The sequence below is a fragment of the Rana temporaria genome, chromosome 4 (assembly GCF_905171775.1).
Source record: "Rana temporaria chromosome 4, aRanTem1.1, whole genome shotgun sequence".
In the NCBI taxonomy this organism is placed as follows: domain Eukaryota; kingdom Metazoa; phylum Chordata; class Amphibia; order Anura; family Ranidae; genus Rana; species Rana temporaria.
Window position 1 is genome coordinate 171,167,088 of NC_053492.1, and position 13,190 is coordinate 171,180,277.

The 13,190-nt window shown below is 42.6% G+C and overlaps 1 protein-coding gene across 2 annotated transcripts in view; it reads left to right on the forward strand.

Moving 5' to 3' along the window:
• FNDC3B (fibronectin type III domain containing 3B) overlaps positions 1 to 13,190 on the forward strand; it is a 443,125-nt gene that overhangs the window by 1,081 nt on the left and 428,854 nt on the right. The gene's annotated exons all lie outside the window — the stretch shown is intronic.

The following is a 13,190-nucleotide window of genomic DNA, read 5'->3' on the forward strand; positions in this document are numbered from 1 at the left end:
CAGTTGAATGTGACTACTATACCAAGACTTGGATGAGTGCGAGATGTCTTCAACTTTATGGAAAAAGCCCAGATAATTGTTACTACTGTTTATACCAAGACTTGAACCTTTTAATGTTAAAGATGCTTTGCCGCTTATCCAAGTATCTTCCTCGGGTTGGCTTGGATGAGTTTGAAACTTTATCAGTTTGCAGAAAAAGCCCAGTTTAATATTCATACTGTTTATACCAAGACTTGAACCTTCAATATTTCAGATGCTGCTTATCTAAGTAGCTTCCTCAGGTCAGCTTGGATGAGTGTGAAACGTCTTGGGTTTACAGAAAAAGCCCAGTTGAATGTTACGAAATATTAAAAGACAATGTTAAAGATGGTTTGCCACTTATCCAAGTAGCTTCCTCAGGTCGGTTTGGATGATTTTGAAACGTTATCAGTTTGTAGAAAAAGACAAGTTGAATGTGACTACTATACCAAGACTTGGATGAATGAGAACCTTCAGAGATAATGTTGAAGATGTTTAGCAGCCCACCCAAGTTCTAATGAGTATCATGAACCTTCTTTAACATTTATAGCCACCTGATACCCTAACCACCCTAATATAGGAGTTTGTCAACACAGATGGATGGGGTATGCTCTAGTCTAGGCACTTATTTGAACTGACCAGTTGAAACTTTTAAGGTTCTCATTTATCCCAAGACATGGCATACCAACTACTGGATAAATGAAAACCTTTAAAGATATTGTTGAAGATGTTTAGCAACTCATCCAAGTAGCTTCCTACGTTCTAACAAATATCAGGAACTTTCGCCAACATTTATAGCCACCTAGTGCTCTAGCCACATTAATCTAATCACCATGGAATTTGTCATGTTGAGGTATGTTCTAGGCACTTATTTGAACTGACCAGTTAAAACTTTGAAGGTTCTACTTTTATCCATAGACTTGGCATACCAACTATTGGATAAAGGAGAACCTTCAAAGATCATGTTCAATATGTTTTGCAGCTTATCTAAGCATCTTCCTAAGTTCTAACAAGTATCAGGAACCTTCGCCAACATTTAAAGCCACCTAGTACTCTAGCCACATTAATCTAATCACCATGGAATTTGTCGTGTTGGGGTATGTTCTAGGCACTCACTTGAACTGACCAGTTAAAACTTTGGAGGTTCTCCTTTAGCCATAGACTTGGCATACCAACTATTGTATAAAGATGAACCTTCAAACACAAGATTGAAGACATTTCACTCATCATTCAAGTAGCTGTCTCAGCTCCACTGAACGAAACGTCTATAACTTTACGGAAAAAGCTCAGTTGCATGTGACTACTATACCAAGACTTGGATGAATAAGAACCATTAAAAATAATATTGAAGCTATTTAGCAGCTAATCCAAGTAACTTCCAAAGTTCTAATGAGTATTAGGAACTTTTTAAAACATTTATAGGTACCTGGTAACCTAGCCATCTTAATCTAATCACCATTGAATTTGTCAAGACAGATGTTGGGGTAGGTTCTAGGCACGTCAAATAATAATAATTTGAAGTGACCAGTTGAAACTTTGAAGGTTCTCATTTATCCCAAGACTTGGCATAGCAACAAATGGATAAAGGAGAACCTGCAAAGACAACATTGAAGACATTTCACCACTCATCCAAGTAGCTGTCTCAGCTCTTCTTGGATGAGCAGAACGTCTTCAACTTAAGGAAAAAGCCCAGTTGTATGTGACCACTGTTTATACCAAGACTTGGATAGGTGAGAACCTTCAAAGACAATGTTGAAGATTGAGTGACTAATGCTGGCCATACACTGTACGAAAAATCGTACGAACGAACTTTTGAAAAACGAAAGTTCGGTCGTGAGCGCAAACGATAGTGCCATCATGTAATGACCGATAAATCGTTCAGTGGACATTAATAAAAAAAAAGTGCAGAAAGTTCGGACGGGAAACACATTAACCTTCCGATTTGTCGTTCGTTCGGCAGAAAATTTCCAAACTTGTCCTTCGTTTTTTCGGCTCAAAAACGTCCAGACGATTATCGATTTTGTGCCCATTAACTGGTCGAAAAACGAACGAACTGTCTGAACGACCGATCTTTCATATAGTGTATGGCCAGCATAAGTTCTGAGTGCTGCACAAACTGTTGGCGCTATATAAATCCTGTATAATAATAATATCAGTAACCATTCCCAACATTTACACATCTACATGGGTAACCTAGCCATCCTAATCCAATCACTGTGGAATTTGCCAGGACAGATGCCTGGATAAATTCCTAAATCTCATTTGAACTCAGGGATCTACTTGGAAGAGTGGTGAACTTCTTCAACATCACAGAACAAGTCCAGATAAATGGGACTAAACATTACTAGTTCTAGAGGGTGCTAAGCTGTCACATCACATTGTCCATTGCAATTTGCTAGCTATTGTATCTGCTTGCAATGCTATACATTAGATAACACAGTAGCCAGAGTGACGTTTGTAGCCATTTCCCTGTCAATAGTTGCAATTAACCTCTGAAGGGATGTGTGGGAAAACAAACAGAGAAGTTTTCCTTTGCGATGAGCAGAAATGTGTTCCCTGAGGCAGACCCAGGGAAGAGAGTGAAGGAAGCCTCTTGTGCATGCAGCACGTAGTGTCTGGCACACAGCTCTCGCAGATGTCACTCAGGTGAAGCCATAGCTCCTCCTAGAACAAAACCCCAAAGAATCCGAAGCCTCCAGCTATCTGGAAAGACTGCAAATGTCTGGATCCAGGGGGCACGTTGGAGAAATTCAGGCATGCTGCTGCCATTTCACTCTGAATCATCCCAAGCTGCTTTTTTTTTTTCCCCAGAAAAGTTTTGCAAAACTTTATCATCACAAGTCTTTTAATGATAGAAAGAAACATTCTGTAAAAAAAAGTTACTATTTTACTGTAAGATCTGCATGCAGTCAGCTGTAGAAGCACTATTGTCTGGGATTGCTCACCAACCTCACTGCCGATTGTCCCTTCCAAAACTGAAATGCCTGGTCAATCCATGGATAAAATACTTTTAAATGTCTGCACAGAGATTTATTATTATTATTATTGACACGCCATTGTTATTTGGATTGCTGATTTTGCAAGCTGTGACCTGTAGTTCCACAACAGCTGGAATACTAAGGCTGCATTCACACCTGAGCGTTTTGTCGCCTGAAGCATGAACGCTAGAGGGGAAAAAATACATTATTCTCAATGGAGATGGTTCACATCTCCACTCCAAAACGCCTGAAGACGAACGCCTGAAGCTCAAACAAGTTTGCGCGAATTGGACGGATTTGGGCGTTTTAGAACGTTTGTATTCCCATAGAAAGTAATGGAAACGCTCGATTCAAGCGTCTAGCGCGACAACAAGCGTTTCTACGGGCGTTTTGTCGCTTTAATCTGTTCTGTGAAATAGAACATTTCACCCAGGCAGAAGATAAAAAAATCTACAAACATAGCAACAAGTGATGAAAGAGATGATCATTTTTCCTATTGGCTAAAATAAAAAACGTCGAAGTTCAAAAACGTCGGACAACGCTGTATGCAAACGCGCGAATACGTGTGAATACGCGCGACAAAACGTCGGGAAAAAACGTCCAAAAACGCTACGCTCAGGTGCAGGGGCGGACTGACAGCTCATGGGGCCCCCGGGCAAAAGGAGATCATGGGGCCCCCTGTGTCTCTGCCCATGTGTCCCTGCCCACGTTCAAGCTGCATCCACACAAATCCTACCTACATATTGCACTGCCCATATTGCATGCATTCAAAGAATTTCTGGATGCTATGTTCCAAATAAATGTTTATTATAGGAATTAAAGAAAAATAAAATGTACATTAAAGTGCAACAATGGTACATTTTCGAAATGAAGGTTTTCATAAATTAGCACAATATTCCCGCATAGCTTTCCAATCGGCTCTTCATTGGTTAGATTGATAGCAGCGCAGCCATTGGCTCTCACTGCTGTCAATCAAATTAATGTTGTTGCACGCCAGGGGGTGGGGCTGAGTCATACACTTATCGGGTATGGCCGCCAAGTGCATCACACAGGAGTGCGCCTGCAAGGTAACCCACTCGGGAGAGAGCTTCCCAGAGGGGGTTAGCTCTTGCGGGGAGAAACCGTAAGAGCCTCCGTGGGACCCCAGAAGATGCAGATCGGGGCCACATTGTGCAAAACAAACTGCACAGTGGAGGTAAGTATAACATGTTTGTTATTAAAAAAAAACTGAACCCATACAACCCCTTTAACTATGAATTATGGCCCTAGAATTGCTCTCACTCTGATGTTCTGGTGGATACTATACATGTATCCATTATTGTTTACATACATATGCTCATCCTACATAACCCTTTTTATATAGAGTGTGTGAAGGGATTATGGGTGTGTTTTACATTTTTTTTAAATAATTGTATTTACTTTAAATCATTTTCACTGACTACCAATGTAAAGAACATTCTTCCCACTGATCACCAATGTAAGGAGCATTCTTCTCACTGATCACAAATGTAAGGGACATTCTTCCCACTGATCACCAATGTAAGGAACATTCTTCCCACTGATCACCAATGTGAGGAGCATTCTTCTCACTGATCACAAATGTAAGGGACATTCTTCCCACTGATCACCAATGTAAGGAACATTCTTCCCACTGATCACCAATGTAAGGAACATTCTTCCCACTCATCACCAATGTAAGGGACATTCTTCCCACTGATCACCAATGTAAGGGACATTCTTCCTACTCATCACCAATGTAAGGGACATTCTTCCCACTGATCACCAATGTAAGGGACATTCTTCCTACTGATCACCAATGTAAGGGACATTCTTCCCACTGATCACCAATGTAAGGAACATTCTTCCCACTCATCACCAATGTAAGGAGCATTCTTCCCACTGATCACCAATGTAAGGAGCATTCTTCTCACTGATCACCAATATAAGGAGTATTCTTCCCACTGATCACCAATGTAAGGAACATTCTTCCCACTGATCACCAATGTAAAGAACATTCTTCCCACTGATCACCAATGTAAGGGACATTCTTCCCACTGATCACCAATGTAAGGAACATTCTTCCCACTGATCACCAATGTAAGGAACATTCTTCCCACTCATCACCAATGTAAGGGACATTCTTCCCACTCATCACCAATGTAAGGGACATTCTTCCCACTGATCACCAATGTAAAGAACATTCTTCCCACTGATCACCAATGTAAGGAACATTCTTCCCACTGATCACCAATGTAAGGGACATTCTTTCCACTGATCACCAATGTAAGGGACATTCTTCCCACTGATCACCAATGTAAGGGACATTCTTCCCACTGATCACCAATGTAAGGGACATTCTTCTCACTGATCACCAATGTAAGGGACATTCTTCTCACTGATCACCAATGTAAGGGACATTATTCTCACTGATCACCAATGTAAGGGACATTATTCTCACTGATCACCAATGTAAGGGACATTATTCTCACTGATCACCAATGTAAGGGACATTCTTCTCACTGATCACCAATGTAAGGGACATTCTTCCCACTGATCACCAATGTGAGGAACATTCTTCTCACTGATCAACAATGTAAGGAACATTCTTCTCACTGATCACCAATGTAAGGAATATATATAGGGAATAACACTCACTTAGGCTGGATTCACACCTACAGTATGCATTTTTAGTGCTTTTTGCATTTTGCAGATTTGCACTACAGAACGTGTTCCATAGGAAACCATGTTAAATGGACTGTTGTGCAAATCTACAAAATGCAAAAAGCACAAAAAATGCCATAGATGTGAATCAGGCCTTAGTGCAGGTTCACACTGACAGCGGGAATGAAATTGTGTGAGACAGTTCAGCTAAACTCGCACGATTTCATACCCGCATGTCAGTGTGAATTTGGCGGGTGATTTCAGAGACGTCTGTGCGGATTCCATACACAGATGTCTATGGAAATTGCACCAAGAAGTCGCCAAAGGTTATACAGAAACTACTTTTGGGAATCGGTGCTGCGCCAGAAATGGGGCATCGCACCGATTCGGGTAGTGCTATTACCATGCGATTTGACATGTCAAATCGCATGGTATATTGCTTCAATGTAAATCAGGTCTAAGTGCTATTCCCTATATATATAACACTGATATCTATACACTGAGTGGCATTCAGTGTACCAGATATCAGTGTGCAGGGGCGGACTGACCATTCGGTCAGTTGGGCACTGCCTGAGGGCCCCGTGGTGGGAGGGCCCGGGCCGGCTCAGTCCGAAACCTGGAGGTGCCCGGAGCAGTGGCAGCTTATCATACACAATAAAAAAAAAAAACGAGTCTGTACCCCTGAGAAAGCAGTGTCTTGAACCATTAAATCCTGCTAGCTAGGATGATGTGGCTGTTGTATGAGAGGCTCGGGAGGGATGAGCTGGCCGGGATGGATGGCTCATCATGTGCACTAGTGAATAGCACCCGACCTGCTACCTGGTAAATAAGCACAGACACAGCACAGGGAAAGAAGGTAAAGTAACAATCAGCATGGCTCTTATAACACAGATGAGACACAGACAGTGCTTTCATTATGACACTGACCTGCTTCTGCACAGGCAGGTCTGTGTGGATGCCATGCCTGTGTCTGTGCAATTCACTGATTTCACTCTGCCTCCGAGTCCAGCAGCTCCTTCACAGACAGTCCTCCGCGGCAGTGACTTACGGCCCCGCCCCCTCAGCTGAATTCCACAGGGGGAGAGGTGGCCGGAGCGCCTGTCACAGTGACTGTAAATCCCTGCACGGCTCCATCCATCTCCAGCTCACACCTCACATACAACAGCGCAGCCACATCAACCTAGCTAGAGGGATCCAAGGCACTGCTTTCTCTGGGTTTTTTTCATTGTGTACTGTAGAAGCTGACGCTGCTGCAGGCACCTCCATGGGCGGACTGAGCCAGCCCGGGCCCCCCCCACCACGGGCCCTCGGGCAGTGCCCGACGGACCGAATGGTCAGTCCGCCCCTGCTCAGGTGTGAATGCAGCCTAAGAACCATCCTGGATTAGGGTTTTATTAGGATACATAGAAGCAGTATGTTTGTATGTGATACCTTGTGCTTATAAACAAAGTATTATGTAAGTAAACATAAATTACTTTATATATTAAACAAAAACACTTTCTCAGACTGTTGTCCATAGCAGATTTTCCCTTGCTTTCTTCCAGTCTAGTATTAAGAATAAATCGAAAAATTAGTTGGGCAACACAGACATAGGGGTTGATTTACTAAAGGCAATTATGCGCTTTACAAAGTGCAGTTTGCAACTGCAATTGCTCCAGAGCATTGTAAATGAGGTAAAGCTTCATTTGGCAAAGAATTGCCAATCACATGCAAGGAAAAAAAATGCATTTTGCGTGCATGTGATTGGATGATGGAAGTCAGTAGAGCGTCTGCTCGTTTACTAACCTCTGGAGCAACTACCCTTGCAGTGTGCAACTTGCCAAGTGCACATTCTATTTGCCTTTCCTGAACCAACCCCATAGTTTTAGCATAAGAAGCCCTTTCACACTGAGGTGCTGTAAAAACGCCTTTAGCGCTATTACCGCGTTTCTTAGGGCGCTAGCGGTAAAATTAACGCATCGCTGCAGGCGTTTTAACAGAGTTTTTTTAAGCGTTATTGAAGCATGGGCAATTTCAGTCCTGCTGTTGTAGATGCTCTTTTTTTTGCTTTCATGTTTCCATTTTTGGGAGATCATGTGACTTTTCTACAGCTCAGAGCAGATTATAGGCTCTATTCAGGCGTTTTTACAGCGCTTTCAATTCATTTCAATGGAGAGGTGTGTTTTTGGAGCGTTTTTTTTTTTAGCGCCCAAAAGCTGCTCCAAAGATGCTGCTTGCAGGACTTTTCTTAATGCCCCGCCAGCCCAACACCTCAGTGTGAAAGGGTCCATTGAGAGCGTTTTAATAGCGCTATTTTTAACGCTAAAACGATGTAAAAACGTTCCAGTGTTAAAGGGGTCTTAGAAACGTTGACACATGGACTACTGTGATTACTTTTAAGTTGGCTGATTCAAAGGGGAAGTACAATACTATGTTTTTTATTGGTGTATATAAAATCCAATATTGGGGTTCATTTACTAAAACTGGAGAGTGGAACATCTGGTGCAGCTGTGCATGGCAGCCAATCAGCTTCTAACCTCAGCTTGTTCATTTAGGGCCTATAGGTGCTCAACCTGTGGCCCTCCAGCTGTTGCAGAACCACAAGTCCCATGAGGCATTACAAGGCTAAGGCCTCGTTCACATGACCGAGTTACTCGTTGGGCGAAACACATCGTTTTGCTCGTCGAGTTCCTTGTTAGGCTGTCGAGGAACTCGACAAGCCAATTTTCTCCACTCCCGTAGAGGAAATAGAGAACTTGCTCTCTTTTTGGCTCATCGAGTTTCTCGACAGTTTCCTCGACGAAAATGTACAGACGACCGGTTTCCTCGGCAAAAAATATCTCCCAGCAAGTTTCTTGCTGGTTTTTGCAGAGAGACTCGGTCGTGTGTACGAGGCCTGACAGTTACAAGCCTGAATCCCAACTAGAGAGGCATGATGGGACTTGTAGTTCTGCAACAGCTGGAGGGCCACAGGTTGAGCACCCATGATTGAGGCCATGACAAAATAAACTGAAAGCTGATTGGTGTCTATGTAGAGCTGCGATCGATGTTGCACTCTACAGTTTTAGTAAATCAGCCCCAGTGTATGTTATCCATAAATAAAATGTGTATACATACATTATATGACATAATACTCTACTAAACAGTAAGTTTGTAAATCAGGCCTCCTTATTGTGTATGTGTAAGTTATCTTTGTGCAGATTCACACTTTTAGCATATTAATAACTGGTGGTAAATGCATTGCGGGATCTTCCTCTAGAGACAGGAGTTATGTGAGCAGAGAACGTAGTTAAAGAGGTGGAAATAGGAGACGATAGGTACACAACGGTGGTCCGCCACCTAGAGGCTGGAATGTAGGGAAAATGGCGTATTTGTATGCTACCTTTTGATGTGTCTGACAAACAGGCTCACAGTTACTTGAAATTACAGAGTCACTAATAATCAAATGGTGTAGAGCAAGCCTATAAGTGTTTGCTTTTTCCATCTCATGCGGCTTAAGGCACTTCCGATAGTAGCAAAACATCCTGTTTGTATGTCATTTGTCACTATGATTTTGTTTTATTATATACTGTACACATTTTTATATCGCTTTAGGCAAATATTTTCAGTTGCACGCTTTTGAAGTGTGTTTTGTCTATAGTAAGCTCATTTGTGCCTTAGCTCAATTCATTTGTTTGCAGCTGTATAATGCCTTGTCTGTACAGTGTCATGCAATCGTTGTACATTTTGTTACCTGTTTTTAGAGAATCTGTTTATTTGGTTTGAGCGGTTCGTTCATAGTTTATAAATTATTGTAGCTGGTAGGTGTTCGGAAACCTGCCATCTTACAGACAGTATTTGTTACAGTATTTGTTACAGTATTTAGAGCTATGTTTATGTTGGTATGCTGGAGTCTATGCCAATAGTCATAATTAGGGTTGTCCCGATACCAGTATCGGTATCGGGACTGATACAGAGTATTTGCGGGAGTACTTGTACTCCCGCAAATACCCCCGATGCCTAAATAGAATACTTGCCCCCGCTGCCGCCGACGTCGTATATCGCAAAGCCTTATATATAATATATTGCGCTGAATATTAACTAAGATAATGTGAAAACCCCAAAATATACGTGATTCAATATATACACAGATCCACAAACAAATATATTGAATCACGTATATTTTGGGGTTTTCACATTATCTTAGTTAATATTCAGCGCAATATATTATATATAATTTTTTGCACCATTTGTTTGACTTACATCACTTTATTGCTGCGTTTATTATTTGGTTATTTTGTTAATGACATTTTTTTAAATATTTAATTAGCGCTGTAGTATCAATTTTACAGTATATCGCAAAGCCGCCGCCGCGTTGATCACCGCGCTGGGAACATTAGAGTCAGCTTTCGTTTGAATAGCTGTTTTCCCCGCCGCGCATAGACACTCCCCCTTGCTCGGGATTGGACGGATCTGTCCAATCGCGAGAAAGGGGGAGTGTCTCTATACACAGTGCGGCAGGGAAAACAGCTTATTCAAACGAAAGCTGACTGTAATGTTCCCCGCGCGGTGATTAACGCAGCGGCGGCATTATTTAGGTACGGGGGACATGGCTGCATGTGGGGGGACATGGCTGGATATGTGGGGGACATGGCTGCGTATATGGGGGACATGGCTGCAATATGTTTGGGGACATGACTGCATATGTTTGGGGACATGGCTGCATATGTTTGGGACATGGCTGCATATGTTTGGGGACATGGCTGCATATGTGGGGGACATGGCTGCATATGTTTGGGGACATGGCTGCATATGTTTGGGGACATGGCTGCATATGTTTGGGGACATGGCTGCATATGTTTGGGGACATGACTGCATATGTTTGGGGACATGGCTGCATATGTTTGGGGACATGGCTGCATATGTTTGGGCACATGGCTGCATATGTGGGGGGACATGGCTGCATATGTGGGGGGACATGGCTGCATATGTTTGGGGACATGGCTGCATATGTTTGGGGACATGGCTGCATATGTTTGGGGACATGACTGCATATGTTTGGGGACATGGCTGCATATGTTTGGGGACATGGCTGCATATGTTTGGGGACATGGCTGCATATGTTTGGGGACATGGCTGCATATGTTTGGGGACATGACTGCATATGTTTGGGGACATGGCTGCATATGTTTGGGGACATGGCTGCATATGTTTGGGCACATGGCTGCATATGTTTGGGGACATGGCTGCATATGTGGGGGGACATGTCTGCATATGTGGGGGGACATGGCTGCATATGTGGGGGGACATTTAAAAAAAAAGTATCGGTATTCGGTATCGGCAAGTACATAAAAAAAAGTATCGGTACTTGTACTCGGTCCTAAAAAAGTGGTATCGGGACAACCCCAGTCATAATTCATATTTAGACAACCTGGTATGAACAAACCAAAAAAGATGACATTTTTTTAATTGGTTACCTTTAGCACATTGCTTGCCATCTTAGTACTATTCAGGATAAACTTATGTGCAACTGCTATAGAAATGTGGCAATCATGCGTTTTGTATAAACTGTGAGTAGCAGTGAAGTGATGAAGAGCTGCATGCTGAACCCATTTACACTGTTGTGGTTTAATGCATGCGTTGTAATGTGCTAAAACATCAAACTTTCCTATAATAAAAATAGTGTATGTTCCCATCTCAGTGCTGCATGTTCGTTTTGTATGCAGTTTAGTGAAGTAGAAGGCTCAAAGAAGTCAATGTGCGCACATCACAATGCATTTTAATGCATCACAACAACATATATTAACAAGCTTTGGTCAACAGCTGTTAACCCTGCCCCCTCTAAGTTCTAAATTAAAATAAAAAAACAAAAATTGAAAAAGCATGTACAAAGAAAATGCACTTGCCTAACGCTACAAAAAAGTTGCATCTCTATGCACATGCATAAATCTAAATAGGCCCACAAAGTGCAATTTCACTAAGCAGTATTTACAGTATATTGGTTCTGATAGCCTCATACAACCCACTCTGAGTGATTACCAATTATCTTAAATCGGGCAAATACACTTAATGAACTTGCTGTATAATTTAGGAGATCAAGCAACATGCATATTAAAGCGAAATTCCACCCAAAAATTGAATTTCCGCTCTTTGGAACCCTCCCCCCTCCCGTGTCACATTTGGCACCTTTCAGGGGGGAGCAAATACCTGTGTAATACAGGTATTTTACTCCCACTTTCGTGCATAGATACATCTTTGCCACTTCCGGTGCCTTCTCTGTCCCCCTGCTGTCTTCTGGGAGACACACAAGTCCCAAAAGACAGCAGGGACCAGTAGGGAACCAGGAAGTGAAGCTGCAAGGCTTCACTTCCTGATTCCCTTACCGAAGATGGCGGTGGCAGCACCTGAGATCTGAGCGAGAGATCGGGTGAGGACATTGCAGGTGCCCAGGACTGGTAAGTGTCCTTATTTTAAAAGTCAGCAGCTGCAGTATTTGTAGCTGCTGACTTAAAAAAAAAAAAAAAATAGGCGGAACTCCGCTTTAACAAGGAACTGCAGTCTGCTCACATAATTTGGACTTAAAACAGCTTTGCCATTATGAAGCTTCCCGCCAACCACTTTGCATATTATTTTATATATATTGTTATTCGGTATTTGCCAAATATGCTGCAGAAAGCTCCCTCCACCAAGTTTGGCTGCAGCCATTTTAACTGTGGGCAGCTGAAGCAGCTGCCTGTTCACTTCTTGGATTTGCCTTCCTGGCAAACTCTCAGGAGATATAGAGAGAGAGAGCCGTGCATGATGTCATAAGCCTGGGCTAATGACCAGACAAACAGGAAGTGGGCTGTATAAGGTACTTACTGGCAGAAAATTTTTTTTTTTACTATCCAACGTTAAAACAAAGGCAGAGGATTTAATAGATGGAAAGTTGAAAAAAATACTGAAGCTTTGCTTTAATGTGGGCCTTTTAGTAACTTTACAAGTGTGCATGGATAAATTCCAGACATGTCTCAATATACACCAATTCATTGAAAGTCTGTCTTTGAGCTCAAATCCTGTGACCTTCCCTAGGTTGAGTTGTCATTGGTCTGCTGAAGACAGAAGGAAGCATTTCCTTAGTCTCCTCTCCCCCGGTGATCAGACTGCAACACTTTAAAGCCTCGTACACACGACCGAGTTTCTCGGCAAAAACCAGCAAGAAACTTGCTGGGAGATATTTTTGTGCCGAGGAAACCGGTCGTGTGTACATTTTCATTGAGGAAACTGTCGAGAAACTCGACGAGCCAAAAAGAGAGCAAGTTCTCTATTTCCTCGACGGGAATGGAGAAACGTGCCTTGTCGAGTTCCTCGACAGCCTGACAAGGAACTCGACGAGGAAAACGATGTGTTTCGCCCGTCGAGTTCCTCGGTCGTGTGTACGAGGCTTTACGTGACAGTTCACACTTGTGCAATGCGAGACATCGCATGAGATTCGCACTGCATTGCTGTGCAGATCACAGGCAATGTCTGTGTGTTACAAATTCAGCCATACAAACTGTATGGCTGAAATCGCATCGCTTGTGCACCAAAATGGGG